Genomic DNA, 24,902 nt, shown 5'->3' with positions numbered 1-24,902 from the left:
TCGTACACCCTCTAGACTAACACTTCATGTTCATGACCTTGTTCAGCTACCACGGTTTCCACCTCGACGATCCTCTTCTCTACCGCCAGAACCCCTTTGTTAAGGTCAGAAATGGATTTGGCCAGGTCAGCTGCACTGTCTTTAATGTCTTTTTTGAGCTCTTGCACCATTGCCAGCAGGTCCGATTTACAAATAGGCGGATCCTCAAGATCTCTTGACCTCTCCGGAGGGGGGCGTGTATCTGGGCCATTGCCTGCAGTTGGTTACGTTTCTGAATCTCTGCAGTCTGCATCAGGGTCTTGATGTCTCTGGAGCCTTGACCCTTTGATTTCTTTGTTTGCTTGGACATATTGCTTAGTATTAGATGAAGACGGGTACTCTTGCTTGTTGCCCCGGTTTAGGCTCGCCTAGCCGTACCTTATGTTATCTGCAGGTATTGCCCTTTGGCAGGCCTTAATCCCTTTCAGCCGCTGTTGGCAGGAGCAGTGTTCTCCCTTTGTCCTGTTGCAGCCCCTGCTGAGCATTCCCACCAGGGTATGGCCACTTAAGAGGGTTGTATACGAATTGTTCATCTTACAACTGTTCGAATTACAATTGACCTTTTCACAATTGATATATATATACACATATATAAGGTCAATTGTGGCCCTTTAATTTCAGTCAATTGTTGGTTCGAACAATTGTAAATGAACAATTAGGGTAATAACCTTAAGAGTGCTCCACCTGGCTCTTCCCTGGTTCAGACATATGCCGCCTTTCCCCCAGATCTCGTTGCCAGGAGTCTGCCATTTGTTTCAATCCGGGTGGCTGCCCAGATGTTAATGATTCTGCCGGGTGTTGATTGCCGCCTTAGTTCCCAGCTGGAGATCCAGAGCAGCTCCAGACTTGTAATACGTGGGTGCCCCCGCCCCTCCGTGTTCGCTCTGCTCACTGTGCGCTTGGGATCCCCTTCGAGCGCATAAGGGAGCCCTCCTGGATGCGGCAAGCCGTGCGATCTTCCACATCCAACCCTATTACCCCTAAGCCTCCCGCGCCTCCTTACCCGCTCCTGGTTCGGGCCCTCCTCTTCAAGCCTGCTGTAGAGGAGATGGGCCGGGGGGTGTGGGGAGGGACCTCTTGATGCATCGGCTTGGCTCTGGGCTCCGAGCCGGAGCTCCTGCTCCCCACTCCAGGTCAACGTTGGATGCCCTTCTCCCGTTCTGAGTCCTTTCTGCTGCCTTTTTAGCTGATCATGGAGTTATCGTTATGAATTGGTGTGTTTTGCTCCACGTTCCTTTCACAGATGTATTGCCTACTGGAGAGCTCCGGAAGACTCGGAGCGGTGCCCTTCAAATATCTTGCGGCGGCTCATGCAGAGCACTCCCTCTAGGATCACAAGCAACTCCTGCAGCCCGTCTCTGGGCGCGTGCACATTCAAGTTTCTTTGTACTTGCCAGGTACTTCGTTATGCCTCCACGTTATTTCCCCGCCGGCAGTACAGGACAGCTCCGGCAGCTTTATGTCACGCTGGTGTCCGCGCACCTCAATGCCAGCCCAGGGTCTGACAACGCGTTTGAAATCCATGCCGGGGTGCGGCCCCTCGATGCGCCCTGAGAAGCGTGGCAATTCCTTTCTCCTGCACCCGCCCTTGCTGCCCCCCAGCGTCTCCTTACCCACTTTTCCTCGGGTTCGCTCCTCAGGACCCGACTCAGGGGAGACGGTCCGCGAGCCTGGGGGGGGGGGGAAGAGTCTTCCACCAAGGCACTTTGGCTCCGGATTCAGAGCCAGGGCCCCTCGCTCACGATCACCAGCGGCTCAGGGCAGGGTGCTCTCCACGTGTTCAGGATTCCGTCCGGTTAATCCCTTCTGTTGCTCATATCTTCATCGGAGGTTGTTGAACGCCCCTGCAGGTGCTGCGATCAGTCTCATGGTCTCATTCACCATTTTGGCTGGAACCGTTGGGCTCCTCGCCTTTTGGCTCCTTACCCCTCCATGTCTGCTGCTCTCCAGCTTAGCACAGTCGGCTCCCACACTCCACCGACGCCCTCAGAGGGTATCAGGTAATATTATCTCCACCAAAAATATCGCCGTACATATGGTCGTCAGGAACGGCCATAGGCGATATTTTTGGTGGGGATAATTTATGGGGTAAATGGATGGGGGTTGCGGGGGTGTCCCCCGCAGGTTCCATGGGGTAATATCACAGCAAAAATATGGCGAAACTTTTGTATGGCGATATTTTTGCGGCAATATTATCACATGGAACCCCTCAGAGCTGTTTCTTTGGGCAATTAAGTCTGTTTAAGGGGTTCTGGGGCCTCAGGATGGGAGGCATCCGATGTCGTCCTCGGCTGGCCATGCCCCGATATTTTGTTAATTTTTAAACAACTATTGGCAGTGCGATTGGGTGAATTTGTCAGATTGTGCACCACGTCTGCATTCCTTTTAGACTTTAAAAGCCCAACTTTTTCCTCTGCCTTTTCCAGAGTACCTTCTTTTCCTCTTGGTTTCCTTCCAATTTGGTGTCTGCTAAATGCATATACAGTGTTATGCCAGTAAATCCTGGGTTCATTAAAGATGTTGCTTTTTTAATTAATTAAATTAAGTTAAATACTCTGTTATCATAGGAAATAATGAGCCTGCATCAATGGTTCCATCTATATTTGATGCCCTCGTCTTGTAGCCCGTTCATGACCCTTCAGACACTTTTCCTCCTTGCTACCATAGCTTGCTCCAGCCCTTGCTGAACAGCAAGAGGTTTGCATCCTGAAACCGAATGTACTTTGATCTGCTGGCAATTAGCATAACTTTCTCCTTCACATGTAAAACATTGACTCGAGTTCGAACGTCCAGTGTCAGAATATTACATTGTTGATATGTGAAATAAATTCCAGCAGTCCAGCGTCATCCAGTAGACTCAGAATGGGTTCAAACAATCCTTAGACAAACTATTCTAATTCTGAATCTTGTATTTGTTTCGGAATTCTGCGGACCCTAACATTGTTCCGTCTACACCAATTTGTGAGATCTTCTTGTTTTAAGAGTATGAACTCACGCTGTTCCATTCGCCAAGAAAGTCTGTCTTGTTTGCACGCTTGGTCGCATATTTTATCATCCATTTTATTCAGACTTGTTTCAGCTGCCAAGACATGTTTTCAAATCAGCTATAGAGTTTGACAGCTCTACAGGACCCCATTTAATTTCTTTTTTCAGTTCCAGTACTAGGAGAGGGAGCTAATTCTTGGTAGCCAGGGCCACCATCCCTTCATTTTAGGAGAGGCATGAATTTTTGCTGCTGTTTGTTGTCGCTTCTATTCTGCTCTTGTGCCTGCATCATGAATTGTTAGCCATATAAAACCTTTCCATTTCCTTTGTGTCTTTGCCATTGAATTGTGCTTGCGTCGGGTCAGTGTGGTGCAAGCCCTAGGAGCCTTAAATGGTCCCAGCTCCAGAGGTTGCGCGGGAAGTATGATCACGTTGCACATAAATGGCAACTCGAGCTGTATAGCCTGATGCACATTGTTGTAAAGTCTCCAGATTCAATCCGATCCACTCGGAGATTGGATTCCAACACTCAAGAGTTACTTTCAGGTTGCAGAACTCAGCCAAATGGTTGCTCTTTGTTTAGTTATTAGAAGAGCAGAATGTACATGTATTAAAAATAAACACCTAGTGGCACTTCGCATGACTAATTCAGTGATAGCTATCTTCTTATTAAGTCTTCTGTTTTGCTGTTTGTCTGCAATAAAAAAAAATAGCATTTCTTTTAATATTTTATTTAATGTGATACAGTTTTAACATAAAACTTTACACATAAAAAATGTTTTTTAAATATACACAAACAATACCTTATTCATTATTCATGATCACTTTGATTCATAATTCATTACATTCATTATTTAGAAATAAGAATAAGTAAAACCATACTCCTGAAACAGAATGGGGCACTGGCAGACTCAAATAATCATAGTGCAGATCACAAGGGAAAATATTGATGTTAATAAATCTTAACATATCATAGCATAACATTTAATCTCCATACTTCTATGTTTTAACATTGCCCCTCCTCTTAGAGGTACACCGTACACTAACAATTAATGGCAATTGGTCGCACATGTTACCAGACTCGTTGCGCATGTTTTGATGTAGATAGAATTCATATGTATTTCAATGTAGAATACAAAAGTGAGAATAGTAAGGGTATGGGCCATAACAACTCTAACCCCTTATCGTCACATTCACCAATTAATGTTATGACGGTGTTCCAAAGGCACCAAATAATAAGGTAGTTACAATATATTAGCTGATATCATAATATCAACATCTGAATGATTTTATCAGCCTCAGAAATCACAGACTATACATGCCTATTCCACCATAAGCATGCACTTTTCTGCCACCTTCCATATCCTGTATAGTGCCATATAAAGTCCCCTATTGTTAATATTGACACATTGATTCCAAAATAGGGGCTCTTTAATTGTGTCTAGATGATGTACAAATCTACCTAGATGTGATATGTAAACTTTCCCCAGACAAGGGCATTCAGTCAGGACATGCTTCGCAGTCTCCGACTTGGTTGAAGCAAATGCGGCAGAAGTGCTCCTGTTCCGCAACAGAGTGCCGCGCCCACTACAGCCAACACCGGTAAGCCGTTCATACGTAGAAGGAGAATAAATCTTCTAAGATGGACATATGTTCAAATAGGGTTGAGCTTTCTTAAATGTATATAAGACGTCTGACACAAATGGTTAACATTTTAGTAGGCCCAAATGCAATATGTTTTCATTCCAATCCCAAAGATCAATACGATTTCCCAGTGAGTATCTCATGTTGATGTAATCATCCCCCAAATTAGGGGTCCACACCACGCTATGGAATAGGATGTTTATACTCTTACTGAGAGGGGATTTCATCTGTTGCCTGCGCTCTTCCTTGCCCATACTTGTCAAGAGCGGGTTAGCAGGGCCATTCAGCATCTTAACATACATTAGAGCTCTCTTTTTTATAACAAGTGATTTCACTGGAATAATAGCAAGTTCTAGCCTGATTATCGCCATCAGAACACAGTTGGGAATACCCCAGCAGCTTCCTCCAGAGCCTACCCTCCACCTGCTGAAGCCATTTCAGATTGATACCAATAAGAGACTCAAGCACATATATAACTGCAGGTACCAGGCACAGCAAATACAGTTGTATGGCTCCCACCAGTGTATACCTGCCTCTTCTTTCAGAGAATTGGTCCTCCAGTGCAGTCAACTGTGCCGCCTTCCTGCTACGCATCTCAATACAGGTACTAAAACCTGGAATAGTATCAAATTGAACACCCAAATATTTATAATGCGAAGCATAAGAAATTTCTATGGCGTGAACATACAGACGAAGTCTAGCAATATGTTTACCAGAGAATAACATCAGTTGAGTTTTTGATTATCAGGCCATTCATGTCTACATAAGCCCAACGTGCCTCTGCTGAACGCTGTATGTCATTAAAGGTGTGATCCAGCAGCACCAGATCGTCGGCGTAGGCCAGGACTGTACAATGCGTGGCATCAATTTTAGGGGGACAATTACGAATCGATGCCAAAAAGGCAGGCAGGTCTGACACAAATAAGTTGTACAACAAGGGCGCTGCCACACATACCTGTTTTACACCACATTTCTGGATAATAGGTTCAGTCATCTGCCCTTTCCATCTAATTTTAGGCATACAGTGTTATTCTTATGCAGCAGTTTTAAATAATACAAGATCCCCGGTGGGCAGCCCAGCAATTCTTATTTACTCCAAAGTCGTTCCCTGCACACTGTATTGAAAGCTGCTTTAAAATCTATGAATAAAGCGAACAGTGGAGCGCTATTTGGGCGAAGCGCACGAGTGACCATGGTATCCGTTAATAGGAGATTATGGGCTGTAGAGTAATCTGGGCAAAATCCACATTAGAATCTGTCCAGGATGCCACTCTGTTCCACCCATCCATGTAATTAATGCAGTAGAGATGCAAAGAGCTTCCCGGATCAGTACAGCACGGAAAGTAAACGATAGTTACTAGGGTCGGTCTTATTACCCTTTTTTAGCACTGGAATCAAGATTGCCATTTGCCATGAGTCTGGTATCTTCCCCTCTATGAGCACTTTATCAAATAAGATTTTAAATAAGAGGGACCAAAATGGGCGATTGCTCTTAAGAATCACATTAGCCAACCCATTTGGCCTTGGGGCCCTCGAGGATTTAAGGTTCTTAATTTTTGTTGCTATGTCTTCAGCATCTATTGTGAAAGGGGGCCACTCAGGTTTAAGATCGACCTGTAGGTATTGATGCGTTGGCCGATGAGAATTACGATTAGTCAGAGCAGAGACCCATGAGTGCGCACTAATCGGATTGATTAAGGGCTTTTCCCTGCTTCCTTTTGCCTCACCCAAAAGGGACCAAATACTGCAAGAGTTTCCTCCACAAAGTGTGGTCACCATCTGTTACCATAGGGAATCTTTGCCGGAGCGCCTCCACTGTTTGAGCCAATTACGATAGAGATTTATAAGCTTCCTTGCTACTCGAAGGTAATTCCCCTGCGATAAAATTGCCAGCTTAGCTTTCCAGAGATCACCCCGAAGTTTGCGTTTCGCATTTCTGATAGTTTCATCATAGATTGTGTGACCTATGCTCTCTCATTGTCATTTTAGCTTTCGTTGTGGCATATTCACCTGAGAAGGATAATATCCATCTCTCAATATCATCAAGGGGCATTTCTTGAAATGACTGATGGTTAATAGGAGTCATGTGGAACGTGGCTCTGTTGGCATTAATAATGTTATTCTCGGACCATATGATCGGATTAGCTGAATGGTTAGTCAGCAAGTCCCCCACCAGATTTACAAGAGTTCTGATGGCGGGACCACTAAAATTTAGAATAAGAGCTTTGTTGTCGCTCCAGGTATTATGTATGACTAATAGATAAGTCCTACACCCTCAAAGCCACTTCATAGCTTATGAAACCAATATCAAGGGTTGCAATAGCCTTATCCCTTTTCCAGGTACAATTCCCCGGTGTATCACTTTTTGTGAATCCATTTAGTATCTCTAATTCCCAGCTGTTAAAGAAATTCAGCCAGCCGGAGCCCTTACGGTCCATATTGCTTTGTTTCATTATACTTGTAGATAGTAGTTCAGGATTATCAGTTGTATCCACACCCTCAGCCATATGACAGTTAGTCACCACCGATTATGATACTTTTCTCTACTAAGTCATCTGCCCAGCTGATAAATAACTCTTGCAACTCCTCTTGCAGCTGTTCTCTCTGATCTGCCCCAGCAGGTTATACACATTAACCAGTAGTACCTTATCACACTGATCTATGGCAGGGATAGTTACCTCCACTGCTAACATATATTCACATTGAGTTGACATGATCTTTCTTGACTTCAAACTGTGTATAACCCCAGTGGTAAGGCCCCCATAAGGTCTTCTTGCCCAAAGTTTGGTGGATGGTATAACCATCTATAGAAATTGGGGAGGTTAACCAAGTTTCCTGTAAAAGAAAGAATGTATGGTTAGTAATATAGGGTAATGAACTGGTAGATGACAGAAAATGGGTAAACCCCCCCCTAGTGTTCCAGGACATAAGTGTCTAATCTCATTGTCTATGCATAGCTGCTGGCAAAGAATCAGCCAGCCACTTCAGCATGGTCTGTATATCAGACAACTGGACTTTATCCTTGGCCGGAAGAATCGTCTTTGTTCCAGTGCTGTCACCTAGGTCGCTGTTCTCAATCGTCAATAACGGATCCATCAAAACACGGTCCACATCTAACTCAACACCTGCCACCAGTAGGGATTCACAATGTTTATGGGGCAACTGTGCTGTAGCCATATACTTGCAATGTATTGCCAAAACATTAGGATTGTTGCCTTTCAATGATTCAAATAAGGAACCAGTTACTTACCTGTAACTGTTGTTCTCCAGCATGGGGTCTGGCATGGATTCACATGCTCATGAATATTCCCCGTCGTCAGGCCGGGAATCCTCGGTAAAGAAAGAAATCAGTATCAGTTTTGTTTCTGATCTGTCTTTCTTAGTAGTAACCAATCACTGATCATACTGCCCCCAGCCAGTGACTGCCCTCTCCCTAAGCCCCTCCCCTGGCAGCCATCCTCAGATTTTTACCGCACGTTCAAGTGTTGGGAGTCCTCGTGCTATAGCTCTCGAGCTTTTACTGCGTTTTGCGCTTTTTCAAAGAGATTTATCTCATTTTTCGGTTAAATTGAGCCTCAAGCTCTACCGTTTCTACTTCCGATTAACGGGGACCCATTTTGGAATTTTCTGTGCCCCTCAAGGGTGAAGTTTTCATCGAGCTACGCTTCTTGGAGGATTCCAGAAGTTTGAGGCCTACCTCGTGGACATGGCCCAGGAGAAAGGAAGCTCGACGCCCGGCAAGCTGTTTAGGAACTGCCCTGGATGCAAGCTACAGAACCTGTTCAAGGAGGACGAGCACTCGAGGTACCTCTACTGCCTTCACAAAGACAAAACGCACGGGGAGAAGGACTGTGCGTTTTGCATGAACATGTCGGAACGGACCATGAGGGATCGTCGGACCCGTTTCGCCAACTGGCTGGAAGGCAAGAGCCCAGCAGGTGAGAAGAAGTCGTCGTCAGAACGGTCTTCTAAGTCCTGTGAGGGCGCCCTGGCGATGGAGGCCCAAAAGAAGGCTAAGCACCGCGAGTCCGCGGGCACAGGTAGCGCCGAACGATCGGGCTCCTCGGCTGCCAGGCAGGGCGCACCTTCGCCGACACCATCGCTCTGGCTCGGGGAAGAGAAAATCCGAGAACCCGGCTAAGCTTCTGGAGAGGCCCCGGTCGATCACGGAGGAACCGGCCGAGGGGGAGCGAGGTGGTGACCCTCCCCCTAAGGTGAAGGCCTCAAGCGCGCCCAAGGTGGAGAAGGCCTTGATTCACCCGGCCAAGGCCTCTATCGAGGGAGTCGCTGCGGCCCTGTGGTGGCGGTCTCGGGGCCCAGAGTTTCCCTGCCTCACCAGAGGGAATCCTCTTTTAAGCCCATCGAGAAGACCCCGTGAAGACCCCGGTGGAAAAAGAGGGGGGCGGTGGCCATTATGGACACGGACACAGCCTCCGAGGAGGAGCTGGTAGAAGTCGAAGAGGGACTCAACAAGAATTTGGAAGAGGCCCGTTCCCACGGGAGGGATCCCGACGAGGGGGACGACGAGAGCGAGGGTGGCGATGACGAGGCTCCCGTGGAGGAGGAGCAACCGTTGCAACCGTCACGGCCCGAGCCACAGGACAACTCGGCGGCCATCTTGACAGCAATCCAGGCCTTATGCACGGAGATAAGGACCAGATTGCCTCTTCCCCCCGACGGACGACCCGGCTGAGCCGGGTCAGTCGGGAAGCCCTCCAAGCAAGAGGAGTAGGATTCATCCAGCCCTGCCTTGTCAGCCCTCACAGCCCTCTCAGCCTTTGTCTCCTTCCCCGATCCCAAGGGATGACACGGGAACAGATACGGCCACGACGGGGACAGATGACGATGGTGGGGACGGATGACGACGGTGGTGACGACGGAACGGATCTCCCGTCGCCGATTCCTCGGGCTTCCCCGCCCAACGAAATTGGCTCGTTTCACGCCATGATTGCCAGGGCGTCTGAGCTTTTCCAGCTCTGCCCCGAAGAGAAGAAGGAAGGCTTCCTCTACCAGCGGCGCAAGGCCAAGAGGAAGACGGTCCTCGCGGTAGCGTTGCTGGATGACATTTGGGACGAGGGACTTGCTCTCCTTAAGAACCCGTCCACGACGCCTGCCAAGAGGCGGCGACGACGATTAAGGCGGCCAACGCCCTGGCGATCGTGGCCTGCTACGACAGGGAATTGTGGTATAAGATCCGCCCCCCTGTTGGACTTCCTACCAGATGACAAGAGGGCGGAGGCCCTGGCGATCTTGCAGGAAGGCGAGGTGGCGTCGGACCACACCATAACGGTGGCCACGGACATTGCCGACACCGGTTTCCGCTAGTTGGGCAACAGCGTTTGCCTTAGACGGCGGGGGGGCTCAAGGCGAAGGATTTCCGCCAAGACGTGCAAGTCAAGGTTTTGGACATGCCCTTCGATGGGAACAATCTGTTTGGGAAGACAGTGGATGAGTCCCTCCAAGCCATCAAGACCGACACAGAGACGGCTCGGGCCCTAGGAGTTCTTCAGCAACGACAGCCGTCCTTTCGGAACTCCGGAGGCAAGCAAGGTGCCTCCAAGGGATTCGGCGGTGGCTCCTCTACGTACCGCCAGGCGGCCCGATCCTCATCGCAAGAAGCCTACAGGGTACGAGGCAAGTCTGGGGGATCTCGCCGTCATCGCCAGGGAGGCCAAGGCGGCCTCCAAGCAGGACTGAACCGGCCGTTGCGTCGGGCCCCCACCGAAGCACCCCGGAGGGAGGCCGGCTGGCGAAGTTCGTCAGCGCGTGGGAGTCCATCTCCAATGACCGTTGGGTGCTGGATGCCCTGGCCCAGGGGCACGCCCTCAAATTTCTAAAGAAGTGCCTTCCCATTCCACCCGTGGCCAGGAAGGAAAACCACGTCCCTCAACTACTGTTGGAGGTAAGAGCGATGCTCAAGAAAGGTGCCATCAAGCTCGTCCCGAAGAGGCTCCGGGGCTCTGGAGTTTACTCCAGATACTTCCTCGTAAAAAAGTAGACAGGAGGATGGTGTCCCATCCTGGACCTGCGTCGACTAACCAAGTACATCAAGGCACAGAAGTTCTGGATGGTTACCCTCCAGCACGTGCTGGGACAGCTGGAGGAAGGCGACTTCCTGTCGTCATTGGATTTGGAGGAGGCGTACTTCCACATCCCTATTCTAAAGGGACACCGCAAGTTCCTCAGGTTCGTAGTCCAAGGACGGCACTACTAGTTCAAGGCCCTCCCGTTCGGACTGAAGTCAGCGCCCGGGGTATTCACCAAGTGCCTAGCACCGGTGCCGGCGCGGCTGTGCCTGCAGGGGATCCACGTCTACCCCTACCTGGACGATTGGCTCATCCGAGCAAGGTCAAGGGAGCTCGCCATAGAACACACAGCGAAGACAGTCCAGCTGCTCACGGACCTGGGGTTCTCCATCAACTTCCCCAAATCCCACCTGGTCCCGTCACTGGTCGCACTGTTTCTGGGAGCCAAGCTCAATACAGTGGCTTGACTGGCCTCGACGTCAGAGGAAAGGACAAGGGTCATCCTGGGCAAGGTGCACCGTCTACTGGCCATGGACGTGGCCAGGATGAGGTCCATCAAGTCCCTCCTCGGGATGATGTCCTCATGTATTTACCTCGTGCGCCTGTGCAGGCTTCGGATGCGTCCTCTACAGGAGTTTCGCGACGCCCGCTGGATCCAGGCGGCGGGCAGCTTCGAGGACAGGATCCCTCTCAACGAGACTTTCCGACAAGCGATCCGGTGGTGGGGCACCCGCGCTCATCTGACGGCAGGCACAGACTTTCAGACCCCGACTCACCAGGTGACGGTGACTACGGATGCCTCCGTGGAGGGGTGGGGAGCGCACACCAGAGATCTTCACGCAAGAGACCTTTGACTCCCGTAGGAGAAGCCGCTCCACATCAACATCCTGGAGCTCCGTGCAGTGTTCTGGGCCCTCAGGTCCTTTCTCCTGTCCCTCAAGGGCAAGGTGGTGAGGATCTTCACCGACAACACCACCACAATGTTTTACATCGGAAAGCAGGGAGGAACCAGATCCCCAGCTCTGTCCAAGGAAGCCCAGGACCTGTGACATTGGGCCGTCACCCATGGGATGTTTCTGGTACCCTTTCATCTGGCAGGGATAAAGAACACCATTGCCGATTCACACAGCAGGGAGCTGCGCTCGTGCCATGAGTGGGAACTGCATCAGGATCAAGTGGATCGACTCTTCCAGCAATGGGGCAAACCCCAGATCGACCTGTTCGCGACAGCGACGAACTCCAAGTGCCAGAGGTTCGCCAGCAGGTTTCCCCAGCCGAGGAGCATGGGACGGCCTGTTCCTATATGCGTTCCCTCTGTTGCTGTTGCTGCTCCGACTCATCAACCAGCTCAAGAGGTCCCGGTGCAGGATGATCCTCGTCGCACCCGCGTGGCCAAGACAGATCTGGTTCCCGGACCTTCTGGACTTGTCAGCGTCCCCACCAGTCAAGCTGCCGACGGACGTGGATCTTCTCTCCAGAGAAGGAGGCGCCATCCTTCATCACGACCCGGAGTCGCTGAACTTGCAGGCCTGGCTCCTGCAGCACTAGAGTTTGGAGGGTACGATATCACAGCTGACTGCAGATAGGTTCTTGCAAAAGCAAGGGCGTCCTCAACTCTCAAGTGCTACCGACACAAGTGGAAGAGGTTCTCTGTCTGATGCCGTGCACAGAAGATTAACCCGCTATGGATTACGTCCCCTCAAGTGCTGCCATACCTACTGTCCCTGGCCAAGGCTGGACTAGCTCATGCCTCCATCAAGATACGTCTGGCTGCGATCTCCCGATACACCAGAACTACAGGACGGGAGTCTTTGTGGTCTCATCGTCTGGTGAATTAATTCATGAAGGGACTGTTCCGATCATTCCCGCCGGTGAAGCCCCCTGCCCCGGCGTGGGAGCTCAATGTGGTGCTGGCCAGGCTCATGGGGGCGCCATTCGAGCCTATGCATTCGGCGCCTTTGATGTTCCTGCCGTGGAAAACAGCATTTCTTGTGGCCATCACCTCCGCACGACGAGTGGGAGAGATCCAGGCCCTATCCTGCAAGCCTCCATACTTGACTTTTCATGACACGAGGGTGGTGCTGAGGACGCACCCCTCCTTTATGCCCAAGGTGCCGTCGGACTTCCACCTCAACGAGCCCTTGGTGTTACCAGTTTTCTTCCCGTCACCTTCGTCGCCGGCCGAGAGGACTTTGCACTCGCTGGATGTAGCTAAAGTGCTACGTGGACCGCACGAAGAGTTTTCGGAAGACGTCACAGCTGTTAGTAAACTTTGGACCTGTGAACCAAGGGAAAGCTCTCTCGAAGGCTTCCATTTCCAGATGGCTCTCCGGCTGCATCATGCACTGTCACCGGTTGGCAAACCGACCGCTGCCCGGCCGTCCGAGAGCCCATTCGACCAGAGCGATTGCTGCTACCACGGCGTTCCTGTCTGGTGTGCCCCTGCTGGACATCTGCAGGGCTGCTACGTGGAGGTCGACGCACACCTTCACGAGATTCCACTGCGTCGATCGGGACTCCAGGGAGGAGTCCAGGCTCGGTCAAGCAGTGCTGCGCAACCTGTTCGCCTGAAGGTGGGCCTGGTGAGGAGGTAAGAGTTGCTTAATGTTGAGTTATGTAATGCTTAATGTTGAGCCTTTGCCATCTCCCGTGGTTGTGCATGTGTGTACTGCTATGTATTCTTATATTCATGAGCATGTGAATCCATGCCAGACCCCATGCTGGAGAAGGAACAAGTTACTTACCTATAAATGTTGTTCTCCAGCATGGGTCTGGCATGGATTCACATGCGAACCCTCCCTCCTTCCCCTCTGCGGCTCTTCACTTGGTCATACTGCCACTTTACGTGCTACCAAATCTGAGGATGGCTGCCAGGGGAGGGACTTAGGGAGAGGGCAGTCATTGGCTGGGGGCAGTACGACCCAGAGATCAGTGATTGGTTACTACTAAGAAAGACAGATCAGAAACGAAACTGATACTGATTTTTTTCTTTACCGAGGATTCCCGACCTGACGACGGGGAATATTCATGAGCATGTGAATCCATGCCAGACCCCATGCTGGAGAACTCAAAGTCCTCGGTGAGCTGCACACGTAGTTGAGGGATTGAATGAAGCCATGCCAGACAGGCTGATCTAGCCAACCATTTATCCCGAGGTTTCTGGTTAAGATCTTTTAAAAAGCAGATCTTACTTTCTGGACAGCTGCTGAGAAGAGGTACAATTTCTATTTGTGTCTCCTTTTGCATAGGAGCACTTAATAGAATTCTCTTAGGCGGCCTGTTGGGAGTAGAATTGTTAGCCAAAGGCTACACCGGATTCTGTAACAAATTAGATTCTTGATGGTCCATGCTGGCATTGGAAATATCTCCCATTTTGTCTGGAATTATCAAACTTGTGAGACTGCCCATTAATTTACTCAGATGGTTTTTACTGGGGACAGCCTTTTTACGTGCTCTCTTAGATTTCTTCACTGGAAGGTTAGTGTTAGGAAGTGAAGGTGCCATTTTGTAAGGGATGTTCCGGGCAGCAGCACGTCTTGCCATACACCGTTGTTTCCTAGAAAAAAAGATGGCAGAGGTTTGAGAGATAGCATAATTCGCCACTGTAGTGGGAGAGGCTACGGGCAAACTCTGATTAGGAGAATTCAGCAAGTTCCCTGCAGATTCTTGTTCCTCCGAGGATTGGTTGTATTAGAGGGCTGTTGAATATTTTCATGTATGTGTCCACAAAGCTTTAATAGGATCTTCATTGCGAACTGAGTGCAGTTCAGCATAAATCACTGTTACTGAAAGAGGCTTCCAAGGCGATTGATTCCTCAATTTGAACAGCCCCCTCCGTGTCTATCATAAGATTGGGGGATGCCGATATCCAGGCTGAAGACATCATAGGTGCAAAACTCTCCTCTGCATGTATTACATGTGCGCTCAGTCTCTTGATCCCCTTTGGATAGTAGAGGATTTTCTACTGTAGCCACCATAGTCTTTTGAATAGATAAGCAAAGGTCAAGTAGAGAATTATTGTCAATGTCTTTGAAATTGAGGGAACCATGTGATATGTCCCCCTTCTGCAAAGAACATTCAGCCGCCTCCTGCACAGATGGGAGTTTTGACCCAGCCTTCTCGCATGGGAAAAAAGACAGTATAGTACCCCTGTGTGCTGGTGAGGCCACATTGTTAGTTTTGACCTTATCAGGTCCTTCAGAACGTAGCTTGGGGGGAGCATCCTGTTCCCCCCTTTCCTTAAATTGTAGCAAGGCCTCTGTGATTTAGTGTAATGCGGCATTTCTTGATCGTATAGAATGGCAAATTCTAAGAAGGAGCACCCCTGTTATTACCCTAAAGTCCAAGCGGCAAGCTATGGCGGGGGAAACCTCACGTCACACTCCCATACGCTGAATGAAGTTGTGGATATCACCGGCTATGACAGATAACTGGCACACTCCGATGTTCCACAGCAAGGTAACAGGGTGTTCAGATCAGAGGAGATTTAGCAGTATGCATGCAGGGGCATTGTGTAGCAGAGCTCATCAATAAACAGTACCTGTAGTGCCAATGTAGCAGGCGAGATGGATATAAGCAGATCAGTCCAGGACTTGCAGGTTGCTCGATGCGCGCCCTGCCGCTCAGCCACTCGGCTGCCCGGGAATACAAGAACCCACAGCGGACATATCGTGCGCCGCTTGTGTTGGGGCTTTTAGTCAGTCAATTCACGGAAATGGTTGACAGACTACCAGATAGGCTCCAGTATCCAGCAAAGCAGAATGAATAGGCAGCAACAGCATACACTTCCACAAGAATACACAGAGCATATCTTTTAATATGGAGCCTTATTTTGCTTTGCATGTGTTTCCTGTGTCTTCCCAATCTAGGACTGCACTGGGCTACGCCGGTCGCAGAGCCATGAGCACTAAACACTGGGCATTATCAGGTTGACTCTACTCTTATAATTGCATACACTTGACCCGCAGTAAAGGCCTGGACTGTGCTTCGAGTTGCACCTTGAGTATGGGCAAGCTCTGCTCCATCAAAATCCCTGCACTTCCTCAGCTTGCTTACAGCATCACTCCTCACTGGCCAGATACTACTGTAATTAAAGAACCATGCAGCTGCAGGTCAGCTGCCATGTGTTTGACAGGCTATACCCGAGCCTGGTCTTCATCTGCTTAGTGGCCGGCTGTCAGAATCTAACGTGGTCTTATTGACTGTAACCCCAGTATGGGGCTCCCTTAGGGAGGACTTTCTTTCTGAGAGAACTGCCTCCTAGAGAATATAACTATCGAGTGTTGATATCTCCAATAAAAAGGTAAAGGAAGTCGACCAGCACCTGTCCATGGCTGTAGGAGAATACAAACAGAACCAGAGTTGCCACAGGCTAAAGTACCTAGTAACCATCCCACTCTTCCCTTATTCCTCTGTGTGTACCTGTAGAAGACTGACTGCCCACAACTACGCAGACGGCACACACCTCATTGTCAAGCTTCCCATGACCCAAGCAACACCCTTAACAATTGCCGCACCTACATATAGCTGGATGACAACGAACACCCTCAAATTAAACCGGACCAAAACAGAAATAATGTTCTCACTCTCTGAGGACAACACAACTGACTTACAATTGGACTGGCCACCCGGCATGGGAACCCAACTGGAGATATCGAACCTGATAAAGAACCTGGTAATACTCATAGACAACAGACTCGCACTGGAACCACAAATCAACGCTATTACAAAGAAATGCTTCTACCTCCTGGTACTACTTAGAGGGATGCTTCCTTACCTCTCATTCCCACATAGAACCCTCACAATCCTCTCCCTATTATTATCAAGAATCGACCAGGCAAACAGCCTCTAGCTTGGAATGCCATAACGGCTCACCAAAAAACTCCCAAGGCATCCAAAACACTGCAGCAAGAATACTCCTGAGACTAAACTGGAAAGATCACATCACACCGGCTCTCAGCAGCCAGATTGGCTCTCAGTAAAAAACACATTCAATTCAAAGCCCTCTGCATTGCCCACAAATAATTACATGGACAAAGAGCTGAATTCCTCCAGGCCAAGATCAAACGCTACCAACCAGGAAGAGACCTTCTTAGATCAAGCAACAACCTCCTAAACAAAACAATTAAAAAAAAAAGAAATTCGGAGGAAATGCATACTCGCGTCTAAATACTAATCTATGAAACACACCACTGATGGAAAATAGGATGACAGAAGACTACCTCACCTTCAGAAACAACCAAAAACATAGGTATTCAGCGCCCAAATGACCAACACAAAATGGACACTGCCAGTGATGCCTATGGGGACAAAAGGAAAGCCACTTACTACTAATCCCCCACTTCCATGCACTCTCCAGCATACCCCACATTTACCTCACACAATCCTTTGGATCAGTTTAACTCCCACTGAAACACACAACCCGCACATCCACCACATAACTGCCACAAACAAGCACATAATTACTGGATGCTTCCCATCCGGACACAATAGTCCCAGTGTGCAGAATCCAAACACACCTAGAAACCAGACCCCCACTAGAGCAAGTTCCTCCTGGTTCTACAAGCACCAAAAGAAAAGCACAACCTCTATCCCACTCCCTCTTCCCTCACTAACCTTCTCAACCCACTTTCTTAGAGTGCCTGGAGACTATGCCAATGGTAACAGTGTGAGTTGCAAGACAACATAACATAATTTGAAGACTCAGTCACTGCAGCAACAGGTACGAATTATTGAGGGTAGAGCAGAGGAGGCGGAATGACGAGCACGGAGGAACAATGTGCGAATTGTCGGGCTTACGGAGAGAGGAGGACCAAACCTGACAGTCTTCATCGAAAATATGCTGCTGCAGGAAATAGGCCCAGGTGCACTCACTCAAGGGTTCACGGTGGAGAAGGTGCACAGGGCCCTGACAAGAAAACCACCACCTGGGGCCCAACCTCGGTCGATAATAGCCCAGATCCTAAATTACAAAGACATGAAGAAATTCCTAGAACACTTTCGCAAAGGGGGAACGATCCGTCGAGCATCAGCGAACATCACGGCATACCCGGGCTATACTTTTTTGGTGCAGAAGCAGAGGATGTGCTACTTAGCAGTCAAGAGAAGATTACGTTCGCTAATCTCAAATACGTCGTGTTGTATCCGGCTAAATTGAAGGTCCTGTATAAAGATTGCGCTCTTTTCTTTGAGACCCCGGAAGAGGTGAGCAAGTGGATGGATGCAGCGTACATGCCGGCTGAAACAAAGGACCAGGCGGGAGCGATAAGTGTACCTGTATTGTTAAATCATGCATACTTAAGCTGCATAGTAGCTGTTACGGATGACCCAAGATTATTATACAGGTGGAAGGTCACATGGTCCGACCTTCAAATTTGCTAAATGCAGGAACCACCGGTGCCACACTGATATGGGTGGCGCCAAGGAATCACACTATAACCCACAGTACCTTTGATAGGTTAGCATACTAGTAGTACAGTATCCTCCTGGTGCACTCCGAATACCAGCAATAGTGCAGGGATAGGATTGAGATGCAGGGAGGCCTGAGCTCTAGATTTGGAGCTGGGCAAAAGTTGGGAAATGTTGGGGAAGAGGGAGGGAAGCGAGTTGGGGTAGTTAGAGAGGAGTTAGCCTACAGATACGCACGGAGAGGGTATAGCGAATGCGACAGGGTAGAAATGAGAGCGAGAACCATGAGAGAAGATGGGGGAACTTAAAATAGCAACCTGGAATGTTAGAGGCCTGAACAGCTACATGCCCCCCCCCACATCCAGCTAGAATTCCAACATGGAGACTTAGAGTCGAGGCACTCAGAGACACAGGGTTTCGAGAATATCTGAGCGAGGAGTTGAAGGAATATTATTAGTATAACACGGGCAGTGTGAAATCTGCAGGTACACTGTGGGAGGCTTTTAAAGTAGTGGTGAGAGGAGCGGCTATAGCGAAGTCGAAAGGGATGCAAGATGTCATTTTATTGGATTTACAAAAAGCAGAATGTAGGCTGGAAGCCATAGCGCAGGCAGGAGAGAGGTCCCTAGTAGAGGCACAGGAGGTGACCCGCCTACAACAAGAATGTCTGGAACACCGGGATAGGTTGAGCAACTTAAGCTATAGGAAATATATTGAGAGACAACGTGCAGAAGGGGACAAACCGGGCGATTGTTAGCCTGACTCTACAAAAGTGAGAGTAAACGGGAGACAGTTAGAGCAATTGTGGGAACCGACGGAGCATTGTGTGAGACGCAGGAAGGGGTAAATAAATGTTTTTATGATTATTATAAGCGATAGCATGAGGAAACCTCAGAGTGTGATATGTCAGAGGTGCCCAAGCTAAATACGGAGGAGAGAGACAGGCTGGAAGTCCCCATAACGATAGAAGAATTGGAGTATTTGATTAAAGACCTACCGACCGGTAAAGTCCCAGGAGCGGATGGGCTTCCCAGTGAATTCTATAAAGAATACAGGACCGAAATCCTGGCTCCAATGCTGGCAATGCTTAATGAAGCATTGGACACGGGCAGACTGCCCGGATCCTTGAAGGAGTCAATCACTGTCCCCCTTCCTAAACTGAATAAGCCGGATACAGACTGTGGCTCGTATAGGCCCCTTTCGTTACTGAACCAAGATGAGAAGATTCTTACAGCAGTAATGGCACAAAGGCTTAAACCGGTTATAGCCAAGCTTATACACTCGGACCACACAGGATATGTCCCACATAGAAATATTACCAATAACCTGCGAAGATTGCACCACGTAATAGATGGCACCCGAGGCGATACACAGCAATTCGTAGTGGCATCACTAGATGCAGTTAAGGCGTTTGACTAAGTCAGATAGCCTTGGCTGCTATCAGTGCTGGAAAGGTTCCGTATGGGGCCCACGTACATCAAGTGGGTGTGATTGCTGTATAATGAACCGATAGCTAGGGTCAAAACTGGCACAATCATCTCAGAACAGTGGCAGTTAAGAAAGGGCACAAGACAAGGATGTCTGTGGTCCCTGATGCTCTTCGTTTTAGCGTTGGAGCCATTGGCGGTCTATTTAAGGGAGGAATATGGGGAGGCGGGCATAGTCACTCTGGGAGGGAGGCATTTAATTTCATTGTACGCAGACGACGTGCTTCTGTACTTGCAACACCCTGAGATGAATTTGCAATACATTTTAGATGTGATGGAACGATATGCTGCTTTGTTAGGCCTAACAATGTACCAACAGAAGTGGAGTCTGTTCCCTTTGGGAGGATACGCTGGGGAGCCCCTGCGCAAGCTGCCGGTGCAACCAATCAAATGGAAAATAGACACATTGCGGTACCTGGGGGTAGACCTTTATCGTGTTCCTCAGACAGAGCACACACAGAACACGGTGAGAGCAGTGAACAAAATTGAAGACTTTGGGCCTCATTACAAATCAGGCGGTCCGGAAATAACGGTGATGGTAAAACCGCTGCCACCGTTGTTTCCAGACCGCCTGATCCCGACTCCTGCAGGCGGGAGGTGATGTTCCCGCCAGGTCTGACCTGGCGGGTTTAACACTGCCCGCCTGCAGGCGGACGAGGAAACACTGGCAGCATTACGAGATGCTGCCGGTGTTTCCATGATCCCCATTCCCATTGAGTCCCATAGGACTCAATCGGAATGGGGATTAACACCATTCCGCCTCCGTGATTCCCGGAAAACCGGGGTTGTAATGCCCCTGTAATTCCGGGAATCACGGAGGCGGAATGGTAATACGAGTCTGGGGGTAACCAGGCGGTTTTACCGCCTCGGTTACCGCCGGACTCGTAATGAGGCCCTTTGTCTTTCTGGGCCAGATTGCCGTTATCCATGATGGGACGTGCAGCATTGCTAAAGATGGTGGTGCTACCGAGACTCCTTCTTTATTTCATCATAATGTCCCGTTTGCGATACCGAAACTGTTCTTCAAAAAAACTACATGGTATATGCAAGAGCTTCCTGTGGCATAATTCAAGATGCAGGGTGGCATTGTGGAAGCTCCAGAACCCTTATGAACAAGGGGGCCTAAAATTGCCCAATTTTGAAGTATATTCTGTTGCTAGTCAGTTGCAATTTGTAGCTAAATGGCTGTCTGATGAACAAACACCCGAAGCACGGTTGTTGCGAGCAATGAGTTCCCTGTTCTTTCTAAACTAAGTGATATAGACAACCGACCTTTATTTGACTCGCTCACCCTTGCTGTTGCGACTGGGGTATGTAATGTGGCGCAAAGCCTGACAATTGATAGGGAACGTAACACCATATTCCCCACACATCCCGCTCGTTGTGCTGGAAGGGGTTGATGAGCAATTGAGGTTAAATGTGAGTAAGTACTGGGAACCTACGGGCGTGGCGATGGTGGGAGATGTACTAAAGGAGGGTTTGCCTAAGGATTTTGGGGAACTGACAGCTGATACTGGAGTGCACCGGGAGCAGCACATCACGTATTCCTGCATTCTGAGAAATCTTGGACGCAGATGGCCAGAAACCGAAGCGCCCTTACAATTAGACGAGATGATCGAGACATTCTATAATGTGTCGGAAGGGGGACACGAAGTCTCACGGATATATGAGCTATTGATGTCCAACGTAGGGAAGGAGTTAGGGCAGACAAAGCAAAATTGGAAGACAGACTTACAGGAACCAATGTCAGAAGCAATGTGGATTAGAGCTATGGCGTGCCACAAAAAGGTGTCTAGAAATGCAAGGCTCCAATTGATTCAATTATATGGGACCCTCAGAGCATATCTAACCTCGAACAAAATAGCAGAGTTCAACCAGGCAGCAACACAATCATGCCCGAAGTACGGAGAGATTAATGCAGATCTGGTTCATATGTTCTGGGCCTGCACAGAGAATGCTAGATTCTGGGAGGAGGTAGCCCAAGCACTAGCAAAGGCAGATATCACCCTGGATATCGGATCCCCCCTGGCTTGTCTGCTAGGGGGCTTTGCAAGGCCCAAGAGGGCTAAACACGTGAGTAAGCTTAAGGATCTGGCATATATACTGGCGAAACGCAGGATAGTGATGTGATGGAAAGCTCAGACAAGGCCTGTAGTACAGGTATGGTGGAGGGACCTGTTAAAATGGGCGAATGCAGAAACTGTGGTGTGGCAAGAAGCAATAGGTCAGAACACGGAACAAGAAGGGGGTGTGGACACTTGGAGGCAGATGATTGCGGATTTGGCCACTTCTGCACAGGGGGGGCCAAAGACCCTGAGAATATTCCCATACAGAAGGGTGCTGATAGCAGGGTGGTTGATGAAGATTAACAGGGGAGGTGGTGGAATTATTTGGTGCGACGTAGGCCGGGGTAGGGGAGGAGGGTTTTGGGGGGCATAGGGCAGCAGACAGCCAGGAATTGAAATGTAATGCACTGTGTATGTTTATGCAAGTCTGTAAATTGCTATGGTTATACAAAAATAAACGTTGTTTAAAAAAAAAAAAAACTTGAAGACTCAGTCACACCTGAAGGAGAACCGGATTTGTGAAAGAACCCCTAGACCAGACAACTACCCACCGGGGCACAGAACAGAACAAACTGGGAACCTGGAATGAGGAGTCTGACTAAATGAAGGCATGTTTTTTGTTACAAACTTATTTAACAGGAAATACAATACTATCTATATCTAAAACTAGAGGTGGTTTTCCCTACCTCAACAAAACTAAAATTTGGGCCAGTCAGGAAGTCTGTTGTCAAAAGAAAAGGTACTGTCTTAGTCAAAACTCCTATTCTGTCATTCAAACACAAATTCGGTAGAAGTCTCTCAAAGTTCAGGTTTCCCCAAAGTTCCAGAAATATCACTAGGAAAATGTCTCCTGTTTCCTAGTTTTCACCCAGTTTTCAACAGGTTTTCCTTGAGTTACTTTACGTTCTCTGCATGGATTTTGTATTAACTCCAGTTGAACACCGTCCCTCAACTTGCCCCCTCTGGGATGAGGGAGAGACTCCCCAAGCTCCCCTTGACTCTTTATTGTTTTACCAATTTTCAAACTGCCCCCACCGGGACAAGGAAGAGGTTCCCTGAGTTTTTCTTGACTCTTCAATACCACAGTCTTATGAAACTGGTCAGGGAGTTGCCTCACAAAATGATCTATGTCTCTCTTGTCTTCTGGTTTCACTTTCTCAAGTTTTCCAAGCCCTCTCCCAGACTTTTTACTGTTCCTTTTACTTTTTTCAGGGAACTCTTCACTGGTTTCGCCAGGGGTCACGCGTTCGTTCGTTCGTTCGTTCGTTCTTTATCTTTCTTCTTCAGCCCGCTTGACTTCACGGCCCATTTCTGTTGGCGGTCTGGGCACAAGTTTCAGACAAGCTGGTCCACCCGTTGCAGGTGTGCAACCACCACAATTCCTCATACTTCACATGCCATCACCTACATGGCTCTGCAGTAGGCTAGTGTTGGCTGCAAAGTTTTTGGACTGCACAGTCCACCCACCACAGGTCATGCCACCACCACACTGACTCAGTTTCAAGGCTGTTTACTTTCAGCCGACTGGTGAGATGCTTTCCTGGCATCCCTCTGTTCGTTCTCGCCAGGCCACACTGCTGCTTCGACACAGCCTTTGTTCGCCCCGTTTCCGACTCACAGGCTTTTTGGCGGCCTCTTAGCTCGCCAATGTCTCCTTCCGGATGTCTCTCTCCTCGTCCATCTTAACTGTTTAGCTTAAGTAACTGAGACTTCCCCAGCGTAACATCAGTTTGATTAAGAACAGCTGGTCAAACACTATTCATACTGGACTGTGGCGTTCTTGGGTTCTTCTTCGTCTGAGTACTTATCATAGTGAGACTGTTTGGCACATTACAGTAACACATAGGGCCTTATTACGAGTGTGGAGGTCCAGAAACAAGGGAGCCGGTAAACTTACCGGCACTCTTGTTTCCGTGCTGCCACACTACAAGTCTGCCTGCAGGGGCCGTTGCGGCTGACTGGTCTGTCCCTGCCGGAAGCAACGGCCCCAGTAAGCAGAGCTGTCACAGAAGCACCGTTAACAAAGGTGCCGGTGCTTCCGAGTCTCTATCCCCCATGGAGTCCTGACTTCCCGCGCCGCCGGGACTTGTAATGTCCCGGAGGCACCGGGAAGTCAGGCGCCATGAAACAGTTTTTTGGGGTCGGCGGCGACTCGCCTGTGGCACCAGTGGGTTACCGCTCAACCTCCTAATGAGGTCCATAGTCTCAGACTTTATCATATGTAAGGAAGGGTTGGGCGTTATTACCTTGTATGGTTGGGAGATAAAGGGTTGCGCCCCAGACTTACATCCTTATCCCCAGGAGGGGAGTCCCTCCGCATGAAATCCGCCTGCATGTTACCACCTCTAGGGGGACTATCAGTTAGCGGCCTCACCTCCCAAGCCTCATAGAAAGGGGCTCCCCTCTGGGGAGCAGTGACATAATCTGGGGGATTGTTACAAAACTTAAAAGAAAAAAATACAACTGGGTCGGACAGAGAAAGTATCCACGTGGCCGTCTCCATTCAGCTCTCTGTGTGGTGCTCCTGTCAATCTGTCTAGTCTGGGATTCTGAAACTTACAAGAGTGTTCTGACAGGGGCTTAGAACGACTGTGTCAGTTCACAAAGGGCAAGTTTAAGGAATATGAAGAGGTCATCAAAATGTTAGGTTGAAAGAACATAGGTGTTTTTGAGTATGTACAGTTAAAGGGACACCTGATGGACCCAGGATGGGCCACACACTTTGAGAGGGACCTTTATGCATTTGAGAAGGTCTGAAAAGCAAATCAACCTCTAGGAAAGGCATAATCTAGAAAATATATAGGGTTCTTATCAATAGTGAATTTAAGGTTAGACCAACTTAAAAAAAGTATTGGGATACTTTGGCCAGGGAGGACATCCTGTAGTTCACCTGGGAAAATATCTACAAGGTTACTTCCATTGTAACCGTTCCACGCATCCCATGGAACACAATTTCAAGATATTGCATGGTTGGCACAGTGATCCGCGTAAGATATTGAAATTTTGTATCCCGGGGCCTCTCTATTGTGTGCTCGGGGTTGGGGGCAGGTTGGTTCTCTCACATCTGGTGGTATGTCCTCTTACTCAAATGCATTGGGCGGAAGTGTTAAGTTGGATGAAAGAGGTGACGGGAGAACAACTAGAATTGAGCCCCATGCTTGTTCTCTTGGGTATTCCCCCTAAGGTAGTGAATTGTACCGGTTTCCAGTGGAAGCCATGTTTAGGGCGGCAGGTTGGCAGTGGCCCAA

The 24,902-nt window shown here is 48.9% G+C and overlaps 1 protein-coding gene across 6 annotated transcripts in view; it reads left to right on the top strand.

The window, feature by feature from the left end:
- Nucleotides 1-24,902, top strand: part of CDADC1 (cytidine and dCMP deaminase domain containing 1) — a 671,523-nt gene that overhangs the window by 607,577 nt on the left and 39,044 nt on the right. The window lies entirely within an intron of this gene.

This window comes from Ambystoma mexicanum, chromosome 7q, assembly GCF_040938575.1.
Source record: "Ambystoma mexicanum isolate Mex_15411 chromosome 7q, UKY_AmexF1_1, whole genome shotgun sequence".
NCBI classification, from domain to species: domain Eukaryota; kingdom Metazoa; phylum Chordata; class Amphibia; order Caudata; family Ambystomatidae; genus Ambystoma; species Ambystoma mexicanum.
Note: the sequence above shows the minus strand (reverse complement) of the source record. Positions and strands in the feature narration are given on the sequence as shown.